This window comes from Phalacrocorax aristotelis, chromosome 30, assembly GCF_949628215.1.
Source record: "Phalacrocorax aristotelis chromosome 30, bGulAri2.1, whole genome shotgun sequence".
Taxonomy (NCBI): Eukaryota; Metazoa; Chordata; class Aves; order Suliformes; family Phalacrocoracidae; genus Phalacrocorax; species Phalacrocorax aristotelis.
Genome location: NC_134305.1, coordinates 611,905 through 635,687, shown reverse-complemented (window position 1 = coordinate 635,687; position 23,783 = coordinate 611,905). Strand labels below are relative to the sequence as shown.

The 23,783-nt window shown below is 52.0% G+C and overlaps 2 long non-coding RNA genes across 17 annotated transcripts in view; both read right to left on the bottom strand.

The window, feature by feature from the left end:
- The window catches only part of LOC142048997 (uncharacterized), a 170,145-nt gene that overhangs the window by 66,979 nt on the left and 79,383 nt on the right, over positions 1–23,783 (bottom strand). For 12 of the 16 annotated variants that reach the window (XR_012657589.1, XR_012657587.1, XR_012657586.1 and 9 more), the window contains 3 exons: positions 23,258–23,317; positions 22,198–22,261; positions 5,973–6,082 (listed from right to left, as the gene is read on the bottom strand). This is a non-coding gene — a long non-coding RNA (uncharacterized LOC142048997). Of the gene's footprint in view, positions 1–5,972; positions 6,083–6,198; positions 6,222–6,340; positions 6,420–10,881; positions 10,905–16,823; positions 16,927–22,197; positions 22,262–23,257; positions 23,318–23,783 lie in introns of those variants that run through there. The other 4 variants (XR_012657593.1, XR_012657600.1, XR_012657599.1 and 1 more) reach the window with 4 other exon arrangements.
- Positions 19,198–22,191, bottom strand: LOC142049000 (uncharacterized). The gene is made up of 3 exons (XR_012657604.1): positions 22,107–22,191; positions 21,614–21,723; positions 19,198–20,846 (listed from the first exon to the last, which is right to left on the bottom strand). It is a non-coding gene; the product is annotated as an uncharacterized LOC142049000 (long non-coding RNA).

The following is a 23,783-nucleotide window of genomic DNA, read 5'->3' as shown; positions in this document are numbered from 1 at the left end:
AACAGGTGTAACCAAAGCGATGAAATCAACCAACCAGAGACGGTGTTCCATTACGGGAACATGGAGCGTACGAATCAGCGCACCTGTCGATCTGCATTTTAGTCCCTAGGCGATCGTTAATGTCAGCAGAACAACAGACAACATGCTTCTGTCAGAAAAGGATGACAAAACGCGGTTTCGCTTAGCGGACTGAGAAAACTAGCCAAGACTGCCAAGAGTAAGAGCCGAGAAGCTAAAAGGTAATTCCGGCAGGGGGAGATCGCGACCACCGACTCACAGACCACCACCGACCCAACTAACACCACCTACTCAGAAGAGAACAACGGAAGAGGACAACCGAGCCTGCGCAGTGATTGACATACGGAACGAGCAAGTTTGTACCCATCGCTAGACAAGACAATAATGACTATGTATGAGTATGTAAAACTTTAATCTACAAATTGTACAGGAAAGGTGCGTGAGGTACGCACGCCAGGAGGAGCGATCCCCCGTGCATCCGGCGCCGTGAATATAGAATGCCTGTTCTTTAATACTAAATTGGTGTTGAGGAGTCGTTTCCGATTTTAACGCGTTTTTTGGTAACAGTTTTGGCACCCCAGGTGGGAACCTGCTTTTGAATCTCGACGGATCCGTGGGATCGTGGGACCTGCAGCCGGCCCCGAGGAATTCTCCGGGAGAGCTTCCGATCCCCGGGCCAGAGAATTCTGAGCAAGATCCCCTGGATTGAGGTAAACAAGGCATTCTTTGAAGAAGAAACTTAGGTAGAATAATACGTGGGGTTAGTTTCCCACATAGGATAGGACAGCGGGTTTGAGTCCCACAGGCCTGCCCGTAAGGCGCGGCGAAAGCCACGCAGGGTTGGGGCCAAGAGGTGCCTCGGTTGGTAAGTCTCTGCTAGGCGAAAGCCTGTGGAGCGGGACCCGAGGGTAGGGGAGTCTTCAACAGGGGGTTGAAGTCTCCAGGGATATCTAGCAGGGGGCTACAGATCCCAGTGGCAGATTTCCAGTGAGACCTCTAACGGGGGTTGGAGTCCCTCTGACTAGTAGTTGTGATAGTGCACTATCACAACTACTAGTCGACTGGGAGACGGGAGCATTACTGAGTAGGAAACCTATCCCACAGAGAACACCTTTGGGATGTATTTTGAAGCACTGGAAAGACGTCGGGGGCGGTGACCCACTAACTCGGAAACCATTAATTGAATATTGCAATCATTGGTGGCCAACGTATCAATTGGAAGGTGGGCACAAATGGCCAGAACATGAGACATTGCAATATCGTACCATCTTGCAATTAATGTTGTTTTGTAAAAAGGGAAGGCAAATGGGAAGAAGTGGCATATGTTGATTTGTTCTTTACACCGTGGAATCATCCCGAGCAGCAGAAACAGCGTGAGGTATGTCCACAAGATTCTACGGCAATGTTTCTGAAAAGAGGAAAACGTGGTGAGAACTTGAAAGAGTGTTGCTCTACTTGTGATACTGGATACTTCGCTTGATGAAACTGACAAGAAAATAGTATGGAATACAGCCAGAAGGCAGGTGCAGGGAGCACATGCTAACGGGAATTTACAGAGAACAATGAATAAGAATTTTCCATCTACAAATCCCGAGTGGGACCCTAATCAGCCAGGACCCAGGGGAATGTTGACTCGATGTCAGAGAGAGATTTTATTTGGAGTAAGACAAGCAATGCCAAAAGCAATAAATTGGTCAAAATTTATGAAGTGAGACAAGAATTAAGTGAGTCCCCTTCAGCCTTTATGGAAAGACTGAAGGTGACCACCAGAAAATATACTCATTTGAACCCAGAAAAACCAGAAAAAGCAATTCAGTTGGTCTCTATATTCATCAGACAATCAGCCCCAGATGGGGGCGGGGGGAGAGAAAACAACCTTCAGAAACTAGAACAACCTGAATCCAGAGATCTGGGTTAAATGCTTGAAGTAGCTTGGCATGAAGGAGACCAGGGGAATCAACCCTAGCTGAACACCTGGTTACACTGAAGCTACGGAATGAAGAAATAGAATTTTTGGTAGATACGGGAGCCACTTATTTGGTATTGAATACACGTGAAGAGAAATTTGATCATAAATCAGTAGATGTTGCTAGCGCAACAGGGCAAAGAAAAATTAGCCCCTCTCAGAGCCATTAAAGTTTAAATTGGAGAAGCAATGGGCAACTCACCAGTTTCTGCATATGCCTGAATGTCCACTGCCTCTGTTATGACGAGATCTATTAGGTCAATTAGATGCTCAAGTAACTTTTAAAGATGGAGAGATTAAATCACTAATACCAGAATCAAAAGCCACAGAGGCGAGAGCGTTTATGTTACAGGATTCCTCCAGGGAGGAACGGGTTCCCAAGGAAGTGGAAAACGTAGTAATTCCTTTGGTTTGAGCGAGCGGAGCTCCGGAGCGATCTAAGTGGGCAGAGCCAGTAAAAGTAACCTTAAAGCCTGGAGCCAAGCCCGTAAGACAAAAACAATACCCTATTAAGCGAGAGGCTCGAAAAGGATTACAGAAGTTAATTATAAAATTTTTCAGAATATGAGCTTTTAGTGGCATGTGAATCAGAATATAGTACTCCTGTGTCGCCAGTAAAGAAATCTAGAGGCAAAGAGTATTAGCTAGTTCACGATTTAAGGGCTATAAATCAGGTGGTCCAAGATATACATCCGGTAGTAGCTAATCCATACACTTTACTGACCTCTTTTAAAGGAGGAACATAAATGGTTTACTGTACTAGATTTGAAGGACGCCTTCTTTTGCATACCTCCAGGCATAAAAAGTCAAAGCCTATTTGCTTTGGAATGGGAAAGCCCCACCACAGAATGAAAGACACAGCTACCATGGACCGTACTTCCACAAGGATTTAAAAATAGTCCTACGATACTTGAGACTCAGCTGGCAAAAAAAAATTAGAGATATAGAAAAAACAGAACCCAGGGAGAGGCATCTTGTTACAGAATGCGGATGACATTCTGATAGCGGCACAAAGTAAAGAAAAATGTTTTGAAATTTTTAAATTTTCTGGGCCAAGGAAGATGCGGAGTTTCCAGAAACAAAACCCAAATAGGAAAAGAAGCAGCCATTTATTTAGGATTTGAAATATCTCAAAGACAAAGACAATTAGAAAGTGAAAAGAAAGAAACTATCTGTCAAATTCCCAAACCTAGCAGCCCGAAGGAACTGAGAGCTTTTCTGAAAACAATGAAATAGCATCAGCTCTGGATTCTGAACTATAGACTGTATGTAAAACCATTATTTGAGGCATTGAAAGACTCAAAAGGATAAATATTTAACCTGGACGCCCGGATGCCAAACGGCATTCAAGGAACTGAAAAGAGCCTCGATGATGGCCCCTGCATTAGGCCTACCTGATTTCGCTACACCTCTTCAGTTGTTTGTCCACGAAAGACAACATTTAGCCCTTGGAGTGCTGACGCAGCGACTGGGAACCTGGAAGAGACCTGTGGGCTACTTCTCCAAACAACTTGACCACGCGAGTAAAAGATGGCCTAGGTGTTTACGGGCAGTAGCAACAACAGCGCTGCCGATCCGGGAAGCCCCAAAGTTAACAATGGGACAGAAGATGACAGTATATGTCCCGCACATAGCGGTGACTGTTTTAGAACAAAAGGGGGGTCGTTGGCTATCCCTTAGCAGAATGTTGAAATATCAAGTTGTTCTGTTAGAACAAGACGATGTGGAATCGAAGACTACTGCTATACTGAATCCTGCTATGTTTTTAACAACAGAAAACCTTACGGACAATTTAGAACACGATCGCTTGCTAACTATTGAACAAGTCTATTCCAGCAGACCAGACCTGAGACACAAACCTCTGGGAAAATCCTGATCTGGAGTTGTTTACAGATGGAAGAAGCTCTGGGCGAGAAGAGAAGCGAATGGCCGGATATGCTGCCGTTATCGCCGCCGAGGGAATGGAGTCAGGGGTGCTGCCTGCAAACACCTCAGCACAGAAAGCAGCATTGGTAGCATTGAAGCGAGCTCTGCGAATGGCAGAAGGACAAAGGATAAATATCTAGACTGATTCCAAACGTGCATTTGGTGTGATCCACGATCATGGAGCTATTGGGAAGGAGAAAGGACTGCCATCAGCCCAAGAATCATCAATACAGCATAAAGAAGAAATTCTCCAACTTCCGGAAGACGTGCAGAAACCAAAAGAAGTGGCGGTAAAGCGTTGCAAAGGTCATCAATTTGGCCAGACGGCTGTAAACATAAGCAAACGACTGACCGACAAAGCTGCAAAGAGGACTGCAGAGCAAGGTATCCTTGCACTAGTACCAGTAAAACAGATCAGAATTCCAAAGTTGAAACCGAGATATAATAAATTGGATGAGCAATTAGCAGAACAATTGGAAGCATCACAAAACACAGAGAGATGGTAGGTAACACCAGAAAAACAAGTAATAACAACAACAACCCCACAAGTTATGACAGAACTTGCAAAAGAAAACCATGAGCAAACACATTAGGGTGTAGACGCTACGGTTTTGAGTTTAAAAACATCTGTAGCGTGTGTAGGCGTGACAAGAATAGTTAAACCCATAGTAGCTAAGTGTCCAATCTGTCCTAGAAATAATCCCCTGAACCAAAGGAAACAACCTTTAGGAGTAACAAAACAAAAAATGCTCCCGGAAATTATCAGCAAATTAAGTTCTCTGAGTTACCCAGACAAAATAGATAGAGCAGTATTTGTCAGTGCTGATTGACAAATTTTCTAGATGGCCAGAAGCTTCCTCGTGCTGCACCGGCAAAGCTAGAGTAGTAGTTAAAACGTTGCTGAAAGAAATAATACCAAGATTTAGAGTGCCAACGGGAACGTCCTCTGATAGAGCACCACATTTTTTTGCAGAGGAAGTTCAACAAATTAATAAAATTTTGGGTAGAAAATGAGACCTGCATACACCCTGGAGACCACAATCAAGTGAAAAATTTCAGAACATGAAGCAAACACTAAACTGACATAGTGGAATATTATTGATCTAGGATGGAAGTATTGAGAAAGTTATTATTTCAGAACTTCCAAACAGGGAAAATGTAACCAAAGTGATGAAATCAACCAACCAGAGACGGTGTTCCATTACGGGAACAGGGAGCGTACCAATCAGCGCACCTGTCGATCTGCATTTTAGTCCCTAGGCGATCGTTAATGCGAACAGAACAACAGACAACGTGCTTCTGTCAGAAAAGGATGACAAAACGCGGTTTCGCTTAGCGGACTGAGAAAACTAGCCAAGACTGCCAAGAGTAAGAGCCGAGAAGGGAAAAGGTAATTCCGGCGGGGGAGATCGCGACCACCGACTCACAGACCACCACCGACCCAAGTAACAGAAGAGAACAACGGAAGAGGACAACCGAGCCTGCGCAGCGATTTACATACGGAACGAGCAAGTTTGTACCAATCAGCAGACAGGACAATAATGAATATGTATGAATACGTAAAACATTGATCTACAAATTGTACGGGAAAGGTGCGTGAGGTACACACGCCAGGAGGAGCGATCCCCCGTGCATTCGGCGCCGCGAATAAAGAATGCCTGCTCTTTAATACTAAATTGGTGTTGAGGAGTCGTTTCCGATTTTAACGCGTTTTTCGGTAACACAGGGAGTCAGATCAAGAGAGCCAGAGAAAGACAAAACACCGACAGGCTACAGGACAGAGCAGGAGGAATAAAAAAAAAAAAAAACGGAGCCAGAGCCAGGCAGAGAGAGGCAGAGAAAGAAAAAGGAGCCACAGGCTACAGGACAGAGAGAGGGAGGACTGAAAAGACGGGGAGGCAGGGAGCCACTCAGAGCGAGATGGAGAAAGAAGGTGCGGGGGGGCGCAAAAAAAAAAAGTAAATTTTGCAGCAGGTAAGGAAAGAGAGGGGGCCGGGGGAGAGACAGGGAGGGCCCAGGACGCACAAGAGAGGCAACGGGGCCCCAGTGGCCCAGGACTCACCGCGACTCTCGCTCTCAGCGCTGCTGGCACAATTTAGCCGTTCAGATGCTCCTTTCCCCTCCTCTCCTCCCTGCCTCTTCTGCAGCTCCAGACTCTAGGCCGTCCTCCACCTGAAGAGAATACGTGGGTGTCTTACAGCTCTTACCAGATGAGGCTTCCTAGGCACGTAGCCTAGCTCGCTCGTGCACTACACGCCCGTACCCAACTCCGGGTTACGCGTACAGACCCTACGGTGCACGTTGGTGGCCTGGCCCGCTGCGGGCTATGAAGGGGGATCCTTCCTCCCCCACCTGCATGGACAGGCTCTCTCTTGCCTGCGGCAGGAAGGCAGCTGGCAGCCAGAGCACCTTCAGTTTCTTCTTCTTTACCTTTCGTTGGCGTCTCCAGCTTCAGCCGAGGCAGCTCCTGTCCGCAGCCGGGAAGGGCTTTGTCTATCCCTTTTCGGCCCTGCGCTGCGAGGACGGGCAGAGAGAAGCCACGCGAGCCTGAGACGGCCGCAGGCAACGGCATCCCCGGGGGAAGGACAGGCAACCACGTCCTCAGCACGGTCTCTGGGAGAGGGAAAGAAGAAACAGCGACCGTCATTACCGTCGATCGACCCTGGCCAAAGCCTCTCCTTCCGCAGGGGCTTCTGGACACACCGCTCCCTCCCCACGCTACTGCTAAGGGCCCCTGCGCCAAGGGGGAATCCAGTGCGCTTGAGGGACGGCTTGCTGCCTTCACGACAGGGCCTGGGGGCGGCCTAAGGCTATGCAGCACGCTTATGGGGAGGTGCCGGAGCTGGGGGCAGGCGCACGGGGCAAGGGGGGCCAGGGGAGGCTGAGCGGGACCTCCGGTGGGCCGGGGAGGTGGCCATCATCTGCGCCCTGGGCACGGGGAAAAGGTCATCGTCCTCCTCCTTTCCCTCTTCCCTTCTGTCAGCTCCCGGGGAACTCACCGCTTCTCGGGAAGCGGCCGCACCCGCAAGCCCCCAGTAATCAACACGAATCCAACCCCAAAAATACACCTCGCGTACCGTACGCGCCACGGCCGCCCGGCACCCGAGCGCCGGAAGACCACGCCTCCCGCCACGCCCGGCGAACCACGTGACAGGGCCGGCAGCCACTGCGCCAGGAATACAGCTCCCGGCATGCTCTGCGGCACAACCCGGCCGCCCGGCAGCCGCAAGGACTACAGCTCCCGGCATGCTCTGCGGCACAACCCGGCCGCCCGGCAGCCGCGCGCCACAAGGACTACAGCTCCCGGCATGCTCTGCGGCACAACCCAGCCGGCCGGCGGCCGGTTTGATGCAGAGCCACCCAGCATCCCTGCGAGCACAGCTGCAGGCGCAACAGCAGTTACGCCGGCACAACTAGGCACTAAACAAAGGCTTTCCAACACTGGAGGTCTAGAACAGGTAGACATTAGCACAGAAGCACAAGGGGCTCTGTCACCCTGCACAAATCTCCCCGTGCCTACACACGCACACGTTCAGAAGTTAGTTATCAGAAAACGCCCGACTCAGCCATTTGCCACAGTCACGAGACTCACGACATGATAACATGACATGACACACGAGGTGGGCTCAGAGTTTTAAGGCAAGAAATACCTCCCACGCCCCCCACCCGAGATCTTTCAGGGTCCACACCTGCCATCGCCCCGCACCAAACCTACCCGGCCAAAGGCTTTCAGGTGGCCCGAAACACTGTACACAGAAAATAACCACGGACAGACCTGCATTGTTCGGAAGCGAACGATGCCCGACCGGGGCTCCTCTGCGGGGCACGGAGCCCCCCGGCCCCGCCCGGAGACACACACCCGCCCCCCGCTGCCCGAACTCACCCACCAGCGCTCTCCGGCCCCCGGACACGGCCGCGCTGCTCTCTCAGGCGGCTGCCGCAGGCGAGGCTCGGGCACCGCCAGGCCTCCAGGCGTCCCGAGGGGCTGCCGGCCACCGCAGGGGATGGCTGCCGGCGGCCGGACCGCCGCGGCGCTCCCCGCCCAGCTCCGAGCAGGCTCCGCCGGCCGCGGGCTTCCCACGCCGGGCCGCAGAGGGGCCCCGGCACCGCACAGGGACGCCTCGCGACCCGGCCGCCACACGCACCGGCCCTTCGGCCTCCACACGCACCGCTCCCGCCCCCGCAAGCCCGAGCCCCGCGGGGCGGCCCTTAAAGGGCGGCCGGAAGGAACGGCCCCCACCGGCCCCGCCACCGCGCCCAGCCGGTGAGCGCCAGCGCCCCCTGCTGGCCGGGCCGCGCTCAGCTCGCGAGGGCGCCGAGGGCCGGGCGGGGCGGGACGCGCCGGCTCGGGGCCAGCGCCTTCTCGGGGCGAGCGGGAAACCCCTGCGGGCCCCGGTCACGGCCGGGCAGAGCCGCGCGCCCTCCGAGAGCTGCTGAACGGGGCTGCCGCTCGTGACACATACCGAGCCGTCTGCGACGGGAGCGGGCAGAGGAGGAAGGGGCCGGCTGGGGCCCGGGGGGCCGCCCCCCTACTCACAGTTCCCTCACAGTTCCCTCACAGTTCCCTCACAGTTCCCTCACAGTTCCCTCACAGTTCCCTCACAGTTCCCTCACAGTTCCCTCACAGTTCCCTCACAGTTCCCTCACAGTTCCCTCACAGTTCCCTCACAGTTCCCTCACAGTTCCCTCACAGTTCCCTCACAGTTCCCTCACAGTTCCCTCACAGTTCCCTCACAGTTCCCTCACAGTTCCCTCACAGTTCCCTCACAGTTCCCTCACAGTTCCCTCACAGTTCCCTCACAGTTCCCTCACAGTTCCCTCACAGTTCCCTCACAGTTCCCTCACAGTTCCCTCACAGTTCCCTCACAGTTCCCTCACAGTTCCCTCACAGTTCCCTCACAGTTCCCTCACAGTTCCCTCACAGTTCCCTCACAGTTCCCTCACAGTTCCCTCACAGTTCCCTCACAGTTCCCTCACAGTTCCCTCACAGTTCCCTCACAGTTCCCTCACAGTTCCCTCACAGTTCCCTCACAGTTCCCTCACAGTTCCCTCACAGTTCCCTCACAGTTCCCTCACAGTTCCCTCACAGTTCCCTCACAGTTCCCTCACAGTTCCCTCACAGTTCCCTCACAGTTCCCTCACAGTTCCCTCACAGTTCCCTCACAGTTCCCTCACAGTTCCCTCACAGTTCCCTCACAGTTCCCTCACAGTTCCCTCACAGTTCCCTCACAGTTCCCTCACAGTTCCCTCACAGTTCCCTCACAGTTCCCTCACAGTTCCCTCACAGTTCCCTCACAGTTCCCTCACAGTTCCCTCACAGTTCCCTCACAGTTCCCTCACAGTTCCCTCACAGTTCCCTCACAGTTCCCTCACAGTTCCCTCACAGTTCCCTCACAGTTCCCTCACAGTTCCCTCACAGTTCCCTCACAGTTCCCTCACAGTTCCCTCACAGTTCCCTCACAGTTCCCTCACAGTTCCCTCACAGTTCCCTCACAGTTCCCTCACAGTTCCCTCACAGTTCCCTCACAGTTCCCTCACAGTTCCCTCACAGTTCCCTCACAGTTCCCTCACAGTTCCCTCACAGTTCCCTCACAGTTCCCTCACAGTTCCCTCACAGTTCCCTCACAGTTCATCCCAGGGACGGAACCGGGACCTACTGTGAGGCACTGGGAAAGAAGTGGGAGGAAGCCGGGACAGACCAATATAGCCCAGTATGGACTAGACCAATATAGCCCAGTATGGACTGGAGGGAACTGCGAGGGAACCGCAAGAGAACCCCACAGAACAAACCATGGGGCACGAGAAGGCAGAGAATTAAGAATTAGGGACAGGGAGCCAGAAAAAAAAAAGAAAAAAAACAAAGGGAGACAGAGAGCAAAAGGAATCGCAATGCGTACGGAGAGAAGAGAGAAACAATTCTAGCATAGGGTCACGGGGGAGCCAGGGACAGCAAGATGGAGAAAGGACAGAAGCTACAGGCTACAGGGCAGAGAGGGAAGAATTAATGAATAGACACAGAGAGATGGGCAGAAAGACATGGAGAAAGGCTAAAGATCACACGGCCTACAGGGAAGAGAGAAGAGAGGGAGGAATTTTAAAAACAGGGGCAAGAAGCCAGAGAGAGGGAGAGAGAAGCAACAATAAATGGGGACAAGCCACAGGGCAGCGAGGAGGGAATCGATGAATAAGAACAGGAGGCCAAAGAGAACACAATGTAGAATGGAAAAAAGGAACAGCGGCCTACAGGGAAGGAGGAATTAAAGATCAGGGACTGGGAGGCAGACAGAGACACATGAAGAAACAAGTGAAAAAAAAAAAAAAAACACAAAACAACAGCAATGGGCTACAAAGACAGAGAGGGAGGAAATGAGGAAATAAAACATCGCAGCAAGGAGCTGGACAGAGAGAGATGAGGACAAACAAATAGCACGGGTCCACGTGACAGAGAACGTGGAATTAGAACACAGAGAGAGGGAGCCGGACAGAGAGAGAGGCCGAGAGAAACATCTAGACAGGCTACAGCGGGCAGAGGCAGGAATTAAAACCTAGGGACAGGGAGCTGGACAGAGAGAGATGGAGGTCACAGGGAACAGCGGTGGCTGCAGGAAGAACAGGAATTCATGAATAGGGAAAGGGAGCTGGACAGAGAAGAACTCAGAAAGGCAAGAACAGTAGCAGGGTACAGAGCAGAGAAGACGAATTAAAAAGCACGGGGGGAGTGTTGAGGCAGACAGAGAGAGATTAAGAAAAAAGTCACGGGCTACGTGGCAAAGCAGGAGGAATTCAGAAACGAGGATGGGAACCAAGGGAGAGTGTGCCGGTGAAGGATAACGGGCATTAAAAGTGAGGGACGGGGAGCTGGGAAAAGCGAGGCAGAGAAAAACAGAATCACAGAGAGAATCACACAAAGCCAAAAAAGAAGAAACTGAACAACAGGAACAGGTGTAACCAAAGCGATGAAATCAACCAACCAGAGACGGTGTTCCATTACGGGAACATGGAGCGTACGAATCAGCGCACCTGTCGATCTGCATTTTAGTGCCTAGGCGATCGTTAATGTCAGCAGAACAACAGACAACATGCTTCTGTCAGAAAAGGATGACAAAACGCGGTTTCGCTTAGCGGACTGAGAAAACTAGCCAAGACTGCCAAGAGTAAGAGCCGAGAAGCTAAAAGGTAATTCCGGCAGGGGGAGATCGCGACCACCGACTCACAGACCACCACCGACCCAACTAACACCACCTACTCAGAAGAGAACAACGGAAGAGGACAACCGAGCCTGCGCAGTGATTGACATACGGAACGAGCAAGTTTGTACCCATCGCTAGACAAGACAATAATGACTATGTATGAGTATGTAAAACTTTAATCTACAAATTGTACAGGAAAGGTGCGTGAGGTACGCACGCCAGGAGGAGCGATCCCCCGTGCATCCGGCGCCGTGAATATAGAATGCCTGCTCTTTAATACTAAATTGGTGTTGAGGAGTCGTTTCCGATTTTAACGCGTTTTTCGGTAACAGTTTTGGCACCCCAGGTGGGAACCTGCTTTTGAATCTCGACGGATCCGTGGGATCGTGGGACCTGCAGCCGGCCCCGAGGAATTCTCCGGGAGAGCTTCCGATCCCCGGGCCAGAGAATTCTGAGCAAGATCCCCTGGATTGAGGTAAACAAGGCATTCTTTGAAGAAGAAACTTAGGTAGAATAATACGTGGGGTTAGTTTCCCACATAGGATAGGACAGCGGGTTTGAGTCCCACAGGCCTGCCCGTAAGGCGCGGCGAAAGCCACGCAGGGTTGGGGCCAAGAGGTGCCTCGGTTGGTAAGTCTCTGCTAGGCGAAAGCCTGTGGAGCGGGACCCGAGGGTAGGGGAGTCTTCAACAGGGGGTTGAAGTCTCCAGGGATATCTAGCAGGGGGCTACAGATCCCAGTGGCAGATTTCCAGTGAGACCTCTAACGGGGGTTGGAGTCCCTCTGACTAGTAGTTGTGATAGTGCACTATCACAACTACTAGTCGACTGGGAGACGGGAGCATTACTGAGTAGGAAACCTATCCCACAGAGAACACCTTTGGGATGTATTTTGAAGCACTGGAAAGACGTCGGGGGCGGTGACCCACTAACTCGGAAACCATTAATTGAATATTGCAATCATTGGTGGCCAACGTATCAATTGGAAGGTGGGCACAAATGGCCAGAACATGAGACATTGCAATATCGTACCATCTTGCAATTAATGTTGTTTTGTAAAAAGGGAAGGCAAACGGGAAGAAGTGGCATATGTTGATTTGTTCTTTACACCGTGGAATCATCCCGAGCAGCAGAAACAGCGTGAGGTATGTCCACAAGATTCTACGGCAATGTTTCTGAAAAGAGGAAAACGTGGTGAGAACTTGAAAGAGTGTTGCTCTACTTGTGATACTGGATACTTCGCTTGATGAAACTGACAAGAAAATAGTATGGAATACAGCCAGAAGGCAGGTGCAGGGAGCACATGCTAACGGGAATTTACAGAGAACAATGAATAAGAATTTTCCATCTACAAATCCCGAGTGGGACCCTAATCAGCCAGGACCCAGGGGAATGTTGACTCGATGTCAGAGAGAGATTTTATTTGGAGTAAGACAAGCAATGCCAAAAGCAATAAATTGGTCAAAATTTATGAAGTGAGACAAGAATTAAGTGAGTCCCCTTCAGCCTTTATGGAAAGACTGAAGGTGACCACCAGAAAATATACTCATTTGAACCCAGAAAAACCAGAAAAAGCAATTCAGTTGGTCTCTATATTCATCAGACAATCAGCCCCAGATGGGGGCGGGGGGAGAGAAAACAACCTTCAGAAACTAGAACAACCTGAATCCAGAGATCTGGGTTAAATGCTTGAAGTAGCTCGGCATGAAGGAGACCAGGGGAATCAACCCTAGCTGAACACCTGGTTACACTGAAGCTACGGAATGAAGAAATAGAATTTTTGGTAGATACGGGAGCCACTTATTTGGTATTGAATACACGTGAAGAGAAATTTGATCATAAATCAGTAGATGTTGCTAGCGCAACAGGGCAAAGAAAAATTAGCCCCTCTCAGAGCCATTAAAGTTTAAATTGGAGAAGCAATGGGCAACTCACCAGTTTCTGCATATGCCTGAATGTCCACTGCCTCTGTTATGACGAGATCTATTAGGTCAATTAGATGCTCAAGTAACTTTTAAAGATGGAGAGATTAAATCACTAATACCAGAATCAAAAGCCACAGAGGCGAGAGCGTTTATGTTACAGGATTCCTCCAGGGAGGAACGGGTTCCCAAGGAAGTGGAAAACGTAGTAATTCCTTTGGTTTGAGCGAGCGGAGCTCCGGAGCGATCTAAGTGGGCAGAGCCAGTAAAAGTAACCTTAAAGCCTGGAGCCAAGCCCGTAAGACAAAAACAATACCCTATTAAGCGAGAGGCTCGAAAAGGATTACAGAAGTTAATTATAAAATTTTTCAGAATATGAGCTTTTAGTGGCATGTGAATCAGAATATAGTACTCCTGTGTCGCCAGTAAAGAAATCTAGAGGCAAAGAGTATTAGCTAGTTCACGATTTAAGGGCTATAAATCAGGTGGTCCAAGATATACATCCGGTAGTAGCTAATCCATACACTTTACTGACCTCTTTTAAAGGAGGAACATAAATGGTTTACTGTACTAGATTTGAAGGACGCCTTCTTTTGCATACCTCCAGGCATAAAAAGTCAAAGCCTATTTGCTTTGGAATGGGAAAGCCCCACCACAGAATGAAAGACACAGCTACCATGGACCATACTTCCACAAGGATTTAAAAATAGTCCTACGATACTTGAGACTCAGCTGGCAAAAAAAAATTAGAGATATAGAAAAAACAGAACCCAGGGAGAGGCATCTTGTTACAGAATGCGGATGACATTCTGATAGCGGCACAAAGTAAAGAAAAATGTTTTGAAATTTTTAAATTTTCTGGGCCAAGGAAGATGCGGAGTTTCCAGAAACAAAACCCAAATAGGAAAAGAAGCAGCCATTTATTTAGGATTTGAAATATCTCAAAGACAAAGACAATTAGAAAGTGAAAAGAAAGAAACTATCTGTCAAATTCCCAAACCTAGCAGCCCGAAGGAACTGAGAGCTTTTCTGAAAACAATGAAATAGCATCAGCTCTGGATTCTGAACTATAGACTGTATGTAAAACCATTATTTGAGGCATTGAAAGACTCAAAAGGATAAATATTTAACCTGGACGCCCGGATGCCAAACGGCATTCAAGGAACTGAAAAGAGCCTCGATGATGGCCCCTGCATTAGGCCTACCTGATTTCGCTACACCTCTTCAGTTGTTTGTCCACGAAAGACAACATTTAGCCCTTGGAGTGCTGACGCAGCGACTGGGAACCTGGAAGAGACCTGTGGGCTACTTCTCCAAACAACTTGACCACGCGAGTAAAAGATGGCCTAGGTGTTTACGGGCAGTAGCAACAACAGCGCTGCCGATCCGGGAAGCCCCAAAGTTAACAATGGGACAGAAGATGACAGTATATGTCCCGCACATAGCGGTGACTGTTTTAGAACAAAAGGGGGGTCGTTGGCTATCCCTTAGCAGAATGTTGAAATATCAAGTTGTTCTGTTAGAACAAGACGATGTGGAATCGAAGACTACTGCTATACTGAATCCTGCTATGTTTTTAACAACAGAAAACCTTACGGACAATTTAGAACACGATCGCTTGCTAACTATTGAACAAGTCTATTCCAGCAGACCAGACCTGAGACACAAACCTCTGGGAAAATCCTGATCTGGAGTTGTTTACAGATGGAAGAAGCTCTGGGCGAGAAGAGAAGCGAATGGCCGGATATGCTGCCGTTATCGCCGCCGAGGGAATGGAGTCAGGGGTGCTGCCTGCAAACACCTCAGCACAGAAAGCAGCATTGGTAGCATTGAAGCGAGCTCTGCGAATGGCAGAAGGACAAAGGATAAATATCTAGACTGATTCCAAACGTGCATTTGGTGTGATCCACGATCATGGAGCTATTGGGAAGGAGAAAGGACTGCCATCAGCCCAAGAATCATCAATACAGCATAAAGAAGAAATTCTCCAACTTCCGGAAGACGTGCAGAAACCAAAAGAAGTGGCGGTAAAGCGTTGCAAAGGTCATCAATTTGGCCAGACGGCTGTAAACATAAGCAAACGACTGACCGACAAAGCTGCAAAGAGGACTGCAGAGCAAGGTATCCTTGCACTAGTACCAGTAAAACAGATCAGAATTCCAAAGTTGAAACCGAGATATAATAAATTGGATGAGCAATTAGCAGAACAATTGGAAGCATCACAAAACACAGAGAGATGGTAGGTAACACCAGAAAAACAAGTAATAACAACAACAACCCCACAAGTTATGACAGAACTTGCAAAAGAAAACCATGAGCAAACACATTAGGCTGTAGGCGCTACGGTTTTGAGTTTAAAAACATCTGTAGCGTGTGTAGGCGTGACAAGAATAGTTAAACCCATAGTAGCTAAGTGTCCAATCTGTCCTAGAAATAATCCCCTGAACCAAAGGAAACAACCTTTAGGAGTAACAAAACAAAAAATGCTCCCGGAAATTATCAGCAAATTAAGTTCTCTGAGTTACCCAGACAAAATAGATAGAGCAGTATTTGTCAGTGCTGATTGACAAATTTTCTAGATGGCCAGAAGCTTCCTCGTGCTGCACCGACAAAGCTAGAGTAGTAGTTAAAACGTTGCTGAAGGAAATAATACCAAGATTTAGAGTGCCAACGGGAATGTCCTCTGATAGAGCACCACATTTTTTTGCAGAGGTACTTCAACAAATTAATAAAATTTTGGGTAGAAAATGAGACCTGCATACACCCTGGAGACCACAATCAAGTGAAAAATTTCAGAACATGAAGCAAACACTAAACTGACATAGTGGAATATTATTGATCTAGGATGGAAGTATTGAGAAAGTTATTATTTCAGAACTTCCAAACAGGGGAAATGTAACCAAAGTGATGAAATCAACCAACCAGAGACGGTGTTCCATTACGGGAACATGGAGCGTACCAATCAGCGCACCTGTCGATCTGCATTTTAGTCCCTAGGCGATCGTTAATGCGAACAGAACAACAGACAACGTGCTTCTGTCAGAAAAGGATGACAAAACGCGGTTTCGCTTAGCGGACTGAGAAAACTAGCCAAGACTGCCAAGAGTAAGAGCCGAGAAGGGAAAAGGTAATTCCGGCGGGGGAGATCGCGACCACCGACTCACAGACCACCACCGACCCAAGTAACAGAAGAGAACAACGGAAGAGGACAACCGAGCCTGCGCAGCGATTTACATACGGAACGAGCAAGTTTGTACCCATCAGCAGACAGGACAATAACGAATATGTATGAATACGTAAAACATTGATCTACAAATTGTACGGGAAAGGTGCGTGAGGTACGCACGCCAGGAGGAGCGATCCCCCGTGCATCCGGCGCCGCGAATAAAGAATGCCTGCTCTTTAATACTAAATTGGTGTTGAGGAGTCGTTTCCGATTTTAACGCGTTTTTCGGTAACACAGGGAGTCAGATCAAGAGAGCCAGAGAAAGACAAAACACCGACAGGCTACAGGACAGAGCAGAAGGAATAAAAAAAAAAAAAAAAAACGGAGCCAGAGCCAGGCAGAGAGAGGCAGAGAAAGAAAAAGGAGCCACAGGCTACAGGACAGAGAGAGGGAGGACTGAAAAGACGGGGAAGCAGGGAGCCACTCAGAGCGAGATGGAGAAAGAAGGTGCGGGGGGGCGCAAAACAAAAAAAGTAAATTTTGCAGCAGGTAAGGAAAGAGAGGGGGCCGGGGGAGAGACAGGGAGGGCCCAGGACGCACAAGAGAGGCAACGGGGCCCCAGTGGCCCAGGACTCACCGCGACTCTCGCTCTCAGCGCTGCTGGCACAATTTAGCCGTTCAGATGCTTCTTTCCCCTCCTCTCCTCCCTGCCTCTTCTGCAGCTCCACACTCTAGGCCGTCCTCCACCTGAAGAGAATACGTGGGTGTCTTACAGCTCTTACCAGATGAGGCTTCCTAGGCACGTAGCCTAGCTCGCTCGTGCACTACACGCCCGTACCCAACTCCGGGTTACGCGTACAGACCCTACGGTGCACGTTGGTGGCCTGGCCCGCTGCGGGCTATGAAGGGGGATCCTTCCTCCCCCACCTGCATGGACAGGCTCTCTCTTGCCTGCGGCAGGAAGGCAGCTGGCAGCCAGAGCACCTTCAGTTTCTTCTTCTTTACCTTTCGTTGGCGTCTCCAGCTTCAGCCGAGGCAGCTCCTGTCCGCAGCCGGGAAGGGCTTTGTCTATCCCTTTTCGGCCCTGCACTGCGAGGACGGGCAGAGAGAAGCCACGCGAGCCTGAGACGGCCGCAGGCAACGGCATCCCCGGGGGAAGGACAGGCAACCACGTCCTCAGCACGGTCTCTGGGAGAGGGAAAGAAGAAACAGCGACCGTCATTACCGTCGATCGACCCTGGCCAAAGCCTCTCCTTCCGCAGGGGCTTCTGGACACACCGCTCCCTCCCCACGCTACTGCTAAGGGCCCCTGCGCCAAGGGGGAATCCAGTGCGCTTGAGGGACGGCTTGCTGCCTTCACGACAGGGCCTGGGGGCGGCCTAAGGCTATGCAGCACGCTTATGGGGAGGTGCCGGAGCTGGGGGCAGGCGCACGGGGCAAGGGGGGCCAGGGGAGGCTGAGCGGGACCTCCGGTGGGCCGGGGAGGTGGCCATCATCTGCGCCCTGGGCACGGGGAAAAGGTCATCGTCCTCCTCCTTTCCCTCTTCCCTTCTGTCAGCTCCCAGGGAACTCACCGCTTCTCGGGAAGCGGCCGCACCTGCAAGCCCCCAGTAATCAACACGAATCCAACCCCAAAAATACACCTCGCGTACCATACGCGCCACGGCCGCCCGGCACCCGAGCGACGGAAGACCACGCCTCCCGCCACGCCCGGCGAACCACGTGACAGGGCCGGCAGCCACTGCACCAGGAATACAGCTCCCGGCATGCTCTGCGGCACAACCCGGCCGCCCGGCAGCCGCAAGGACTACAGCTCCCGGCATGCTCTGCGGCACAACCCGGCCGCCCGGCAGCCGCGCGCCACAAGGACTACAGCTCCCGGCATGCTCTGCGGCACAACCCAGCCGGCCGGCGGCCGGTTTGATGCAGAGCCACCCAGCATCCCTGCGAGCACAGCTGCAGGCGCAACAGCAGTTACGCCGGCACAACTAGGCACTAAACAAAGGCTTTCCAACACTGGAGGTCTAGAACAGGTAGACATTAGCACAGAAGCACAAGGGGCTCTGTCACCCTGCACAAATCTCCCCGTGCCTACACACGCACACGTTCAGAAGTTAGTTATCAGAAAACGCCCGACTCAGCCATTTGCCACAGTCACGAGACTCACGACATGATAACATGACATGACACACGAGGTGGGCTCAGAGTTTTAAGGCAAGAAATACCTCCCACGCCCCCCACCCGAGATCTTTCAGGGTCCACACCTGCCATCGCCCCGCACCAAACCTACCCGGCCAAAGGCTTTCAGGTGGCCCGAAACACTGTACACAGAAAATAACCACGGACAGACCTGCATTGTTCGGAAGCGAACGATGCCCGACCGGGGCTCCTCTGCGGGGCACGGAGCCCCCCGGCCCCGCCCGGAGACACACACCCGCCCCCCGCTGCCCGAACTCACCCACCAGCGCTCTCCGGCCCCCGGACACGGCCGCGCTGCTCTCTCAGGCGGCTGCCGCAGGCGAGGCTCGGGCACCGCCAGGCCTCCAGCCGTCCCGAGGGGCTGCCGGCCACCGCAGGGGATGGCTGCCGGCGGCCGGACCGCCGCGGCGCTCCCCGCCCAGCTCCGATCAGGCTCCGCCGGCCGCGGGCTTCCCACGCCGGGCCGCAGAGGGGCCCCGGCACCGCACAGGGACGCCTCGCGACCCGGCCGCCACACGCACCGGCCCTTCGGCCTCCACACGCACCGCTCCCGCCCCCGCTCCGACGCGCCGCGCACGCGCCACCGGAAGCCCGAGCCCCGCGGGGCGGCCCTTAAAGGGCGGCCGGAAGGAACGGCCCCCACCGGCCCCGCCACCGCGCCCAGCCGGTGAGCGCCAGCGTCCCCTGCTGGCCGGGCCGCGCTCAGCTCGCGAGGGCGCCGAGGGCCGGGCGGGGCGGGACGCGCCGGCTCGGGGCCAGCGCCTTCTCGGGGCGAGCGGGAAACCCCTGCGGGCCCCGGTCACGGCCGGGCAGAGCCGCGCGCCCTCCGAGAGCTGCTGAACGGGGCTGCCGCTCGTGACACATACCGAGCCGTCTGCGACGGGAGCGGGCAGAGGAGGAAGGGGCCGGCTGGGGCCCGGGGGGCCGCCCCCCTACTCACAGTTCCCTCACAGTTCCCTCACAGTTCCCTCACAGTTCCCTCACAGTTCCCTCACAGTTCCCTCACAGTTCATCCCAGGGACGGAACCGGGACCTACTGTGAGGCACTGGGAAAGAAGTGGGAGGAAGCCGGGACAGACCAATATAGCCCAGTATGGACTAGACCAATATAGCCCAGTATGGACTGGAGGGAACTGCGAGGGAACCGCAAGAGAACCCCACAGAACAAACCATGGGGCACGAGAAGGCAGAGAATTAAGAATTAGGGACAGGGAGCCAGAAAAAAAAAAGAAAAAAAACAAAGGGAGACAGAGAGCAAAAGGAATCGCAATGCGTACGGAGAGGAGAGAGAAACAATTCTAGCATAGGGTCACGGGGGAGCCAGGGACAGCAAGATGGAGAAAGGACAGAAGCTACAGGCTACAGGGCAGAGAGGGAAGAATTAATGAATAGACACAGAGAGATGGGCAGAAAGACATGGAGAAAGGCTAAAGATCACACGGCCTACAGGGAAGAGAGAAGAGAGGGAGGAATTTTAAAAACAGGGGCAAGAAGCCAGAGAGAGGGAGAGAGAAGCAACAATAAAATGGGGACAAGCCACAGGGCAGCGAGGAGGGAATCAATGAATAAGAACACGAGACCAAAGAGAACACAATGTAGAATGGAAAAAAGGAACAGCGGCCTACAGGGAAGGAGGAATTAAAGATCAGGGACTGGGAGGCAGACAGAGACACATGAAGAAACAAGTGAAAAAAAAAAAAACAAACCAACAGCAATGGGCTACAAAGACAGAGAGGGAGGAAATGAGGAAATAAAACATCGCAGCAAGGAGCTGGACAGAGAGAGATGAGGACAAACAAGTAGCACGGGTCCACGTGACAGAGAACGTGGAATTAGAACACAGAGAGAGGGAGCCGGACAGAGAGAGAGGCCGAGAGAAACATCTAGACAGGCTACAGCGGGCAGAGGCAGGAATTAAAACCTAGGGACAGGGAGCTGGACAGAGAGAGATGGAGGTCACAGGGAACAGCGGTGGCTGCAGGAAGAACAGGAATTCATGAATAGGGAAAGGGAGCTGGACAGAGAAGAACTCAGAAAGGCAAGAACAGTAGCAGGGTACAGAGCAGAGAAGACGAATTAAAAAGCACGGGGGGAGCGTTGAGGCAGACAGAGAGAGATTAAGAAAAAAGTCACGGGCTACGTGGCAAAGCAGGAGGAATTCAGAAACGAGGATGGGAACCAAGGGAGAGTGTGCTGGTGAAGGATAACGGGCATTAAAAGTGAGGGACGGGGAGCTGGGAAAAGCGAGGCAGAGAAAAACAGAATCACAGAGAGAATCACACAAAGCCAAAAAAGAAGAAACTGAACAACAGGAACAGGTGTAACCAAAGCGATGAAATCAACCAACCAGAGACGGTGTTCCATTACGGGAACATGGAGCGTACCAATCAGCGCACCTGTCGATCTGCATTTTAGTCCCTAGGCGATCGTTAATGTCAGCAGAACAACAGACAACATGCTTCTGTCAGAAAAGGATGACAAAACGCGGTTTCGCTTAGCGGACTGAGAAAACTAGCCAAGACTGCCAAGAGTAAGAGCCGAGAAGCTAAAAGGTAATTCCGGCAGGGGGAGATCGCGACCACCGACTCACAGACCACCACCGACCCAAGTAACAGAAGAGAACAACGGAAGAGGACAACCGAGCCTGCGCAGCGATTTACATACGGAACGAGCAAGTTTGTACCCATCAGCAGACAGGACAATAATGAATATGTATGAATACGTAAAACATTGATCTACAAATTGTACGGGAAAGGTGCGTGAGGTACGCACGCCAGGAGGAGCGATCCCCCGTGCATCCGGCGCCGCGAATAAAGAATGCCTGCTCTTTAATACTAAATTGGTGTTGAGGAGTCGTTTCCGATTTTAACGCGTTTTTCGGTAACACAGGCAGTCAGATCAAGAGAGCCAGAGAACAACAAAACACCGACAGGCTACAGGACAGAGCAGGAGGAATAAAAAAAAAAAAAACGGAGCCAGAGCCAGGCAGAGAGAGGCGGAGAAAGAAAAAGGAGCCACAGGCTACAGGACAGAGAGAGGGAGGACTGAAAAGACGGGGAGGCAGGGAGACACTCAGAGCGAGATGGAGAAAGAAGGTGCGGGGGGGGGGGCGCCAAAAAAAAAAGTAAATTTTGCAGCAGGTAAGGAAAGAGAGGGGGCCGGGGGAGAGACAGGGAGGGCCCAGGACGCACAAGAGAGGCAACGGGGCCCCAGTGGCCCAGGACTCACCGCGACTCTCGCTCTCAGCGCTGCTGGCACAATTTAGCCGTTCAGATGCTTCTTTCCCCTCCTCTCCTCCCTGCTTCTTCTGCAGCTCCAGACTCTAGGCCGTCCTCCACCTGAAGAGAATACGTGGGTGTCTTACAGCTCTTACCAGATGAGGCTTCCTAGGCACGTAGCCTAGCTCGCCCGTGCTGGAGCTGGGGGCAGGCGCACGGGGCAAGGGGGGCCAGGGGAAGCTGAGGGGGAGCTCTGGTGAGCTGGGGAGTCGGCCATCTTCTGCACCCAGAAGGTGCAGGGGGAAAAGGTCATCATCCTCCTCCTCCTTTCCCTCTTCCCTTCTATCAGCTCCCGGGTAACTCCTAGGGCTGCCCTCACCCGCTCGCCTTTAGCATACCAGAAGCCTGCCTCGGCGGGTCATTTGAAGCTTCCCATCCCACCAGCCCCAGTAGTACAGGCACACAAGGAGACACCCCTGCACCCACCAAAGGGGCTCGCTCACCTCGCCGGCAGCCCTAGGCCTCACCCGACACAGGGAATCGTGTCCGACACACCACCACGCTGCAGCAAGAGCGGAGGAGGCCTTTCCTTACCAGGAAGCAGCAACGAGCACGGCGGCATCACCTCGCAGGCACCGCAGCATCGCAGGGCTGTTACCTGCGGAGAGAGCAATGGGGATCACAGGGACGCCACCGCGCATGCGCGGCTCCCGGGCTCAGTACCCAATTCTGGTCGCTGGGCAGCAGCATTATCTGAATTACTCTTCTCGATTAATACCATCCAGAAACCGTAACTTGGCTGCATCCACAGAGCTTCTATTCCTCTGCACCTTTCCCCCTCGCAGCCCCAGCAGCGCCGTTCATTGCCTCTGCACCAAACAGCAAAGTGTCTCGAGGGAGGAGAAGCAGCACAGCAAACCTGGGGAACAAGGTTGGGTTCCCACCCCCGCAGAATAAGCCCCAGGAACTGCTTGTAGGCATGTGGCATCAGGGTTGTGATTGGGTTTTGGTTTGGTTTTCTTTTTTTTTCCCCCGCCTTCTTTACATCATGTAATAATTGGGGTTGCTTTTCCAAACTACTGAGTTCTGTGGGGATTTTTTGTGCTTTTGCCCTACAAAAAATGGTCATTTTCACTTTCGGTTTTGTGCATGAGAATGGTTGGCGGGTGCTTTTAGGTTGTTGTTCCTTCCCCCCACCCCCTTTTTTTTTCCTTTCCAGCCGCACAAATCCAGCTGGAGTTGGCTTTCCCAGAAGCCCCAAGTTGTTTTCTTTCCACCAGAATTCTTCCTGTATTTTCACCCCTCATTGCAGGCCCAGAGTCAAGGGGTTTGAGGTATTTTTGTGCCCAGGCAGCAGCTCCCAGGCTGCATAAGCAGCCCCACAGGGGGAAGTCCCTGTTTGAGGGAATCGGCCCCAAATTGGGTTGGGAAAGTGAAGAGAAGGAGAAAAAACCCTGAATAACCTGAAAAAGAACACCTACTCCAGCCCACCAAGCACCGGTCACCTTGCCTGACTCACCTCCAGGGCCCACATCACGCTCGGCTCATCGCTTAGCACCCTCAGATCACAAAAAAAAAAAAAAAGAGTAAAACCCGTAATGGAGCCCTATAGCCATCAGTCACATCTTCCCTCCAGTACTACACACAGACTCACCTTCTTACAGCGCTCCCCTGGGCTCTCCTCCGTTGCCCTGCACGACTCATCCATCTGCACCTGGAAAAACAGTGTTACTGAACAAGTCACCTGGAGGCACAGCAACAGCTTAACCATTCCACAGCTCCTGCGCCCACGTAGGAATACCATCTAGAGCCCAACTACAGCCTGCCGTTAAAGGAAATGCATTAAATCAAACGTTAAGCCCTCGCACATACAAGCCGGAACAGCAAAAACACGGCACGCTCGCGCACCCAGGGCGCAGCCCGACGGAGGTCCACGCGCACCTTGCCGGTTTGATGCGGAGCCACCCAGCATCCCTGCGAGCACAGCTGCAGGCGCCAACAGCAGTTTCACCTACACCCATCTCGGCGCGCAGCGCTTCTGAAGCTTTAAGCTGAAAGCCCTACCTTGACGCTTGGCCACACTAGAAGCGAGCCGTAGCTAGGACTCCACAGAAACACAGCAACACAAATTGCACACCCACAGCGGCGACAGCCTTGCAACTACTTAGACCAGGAACAAC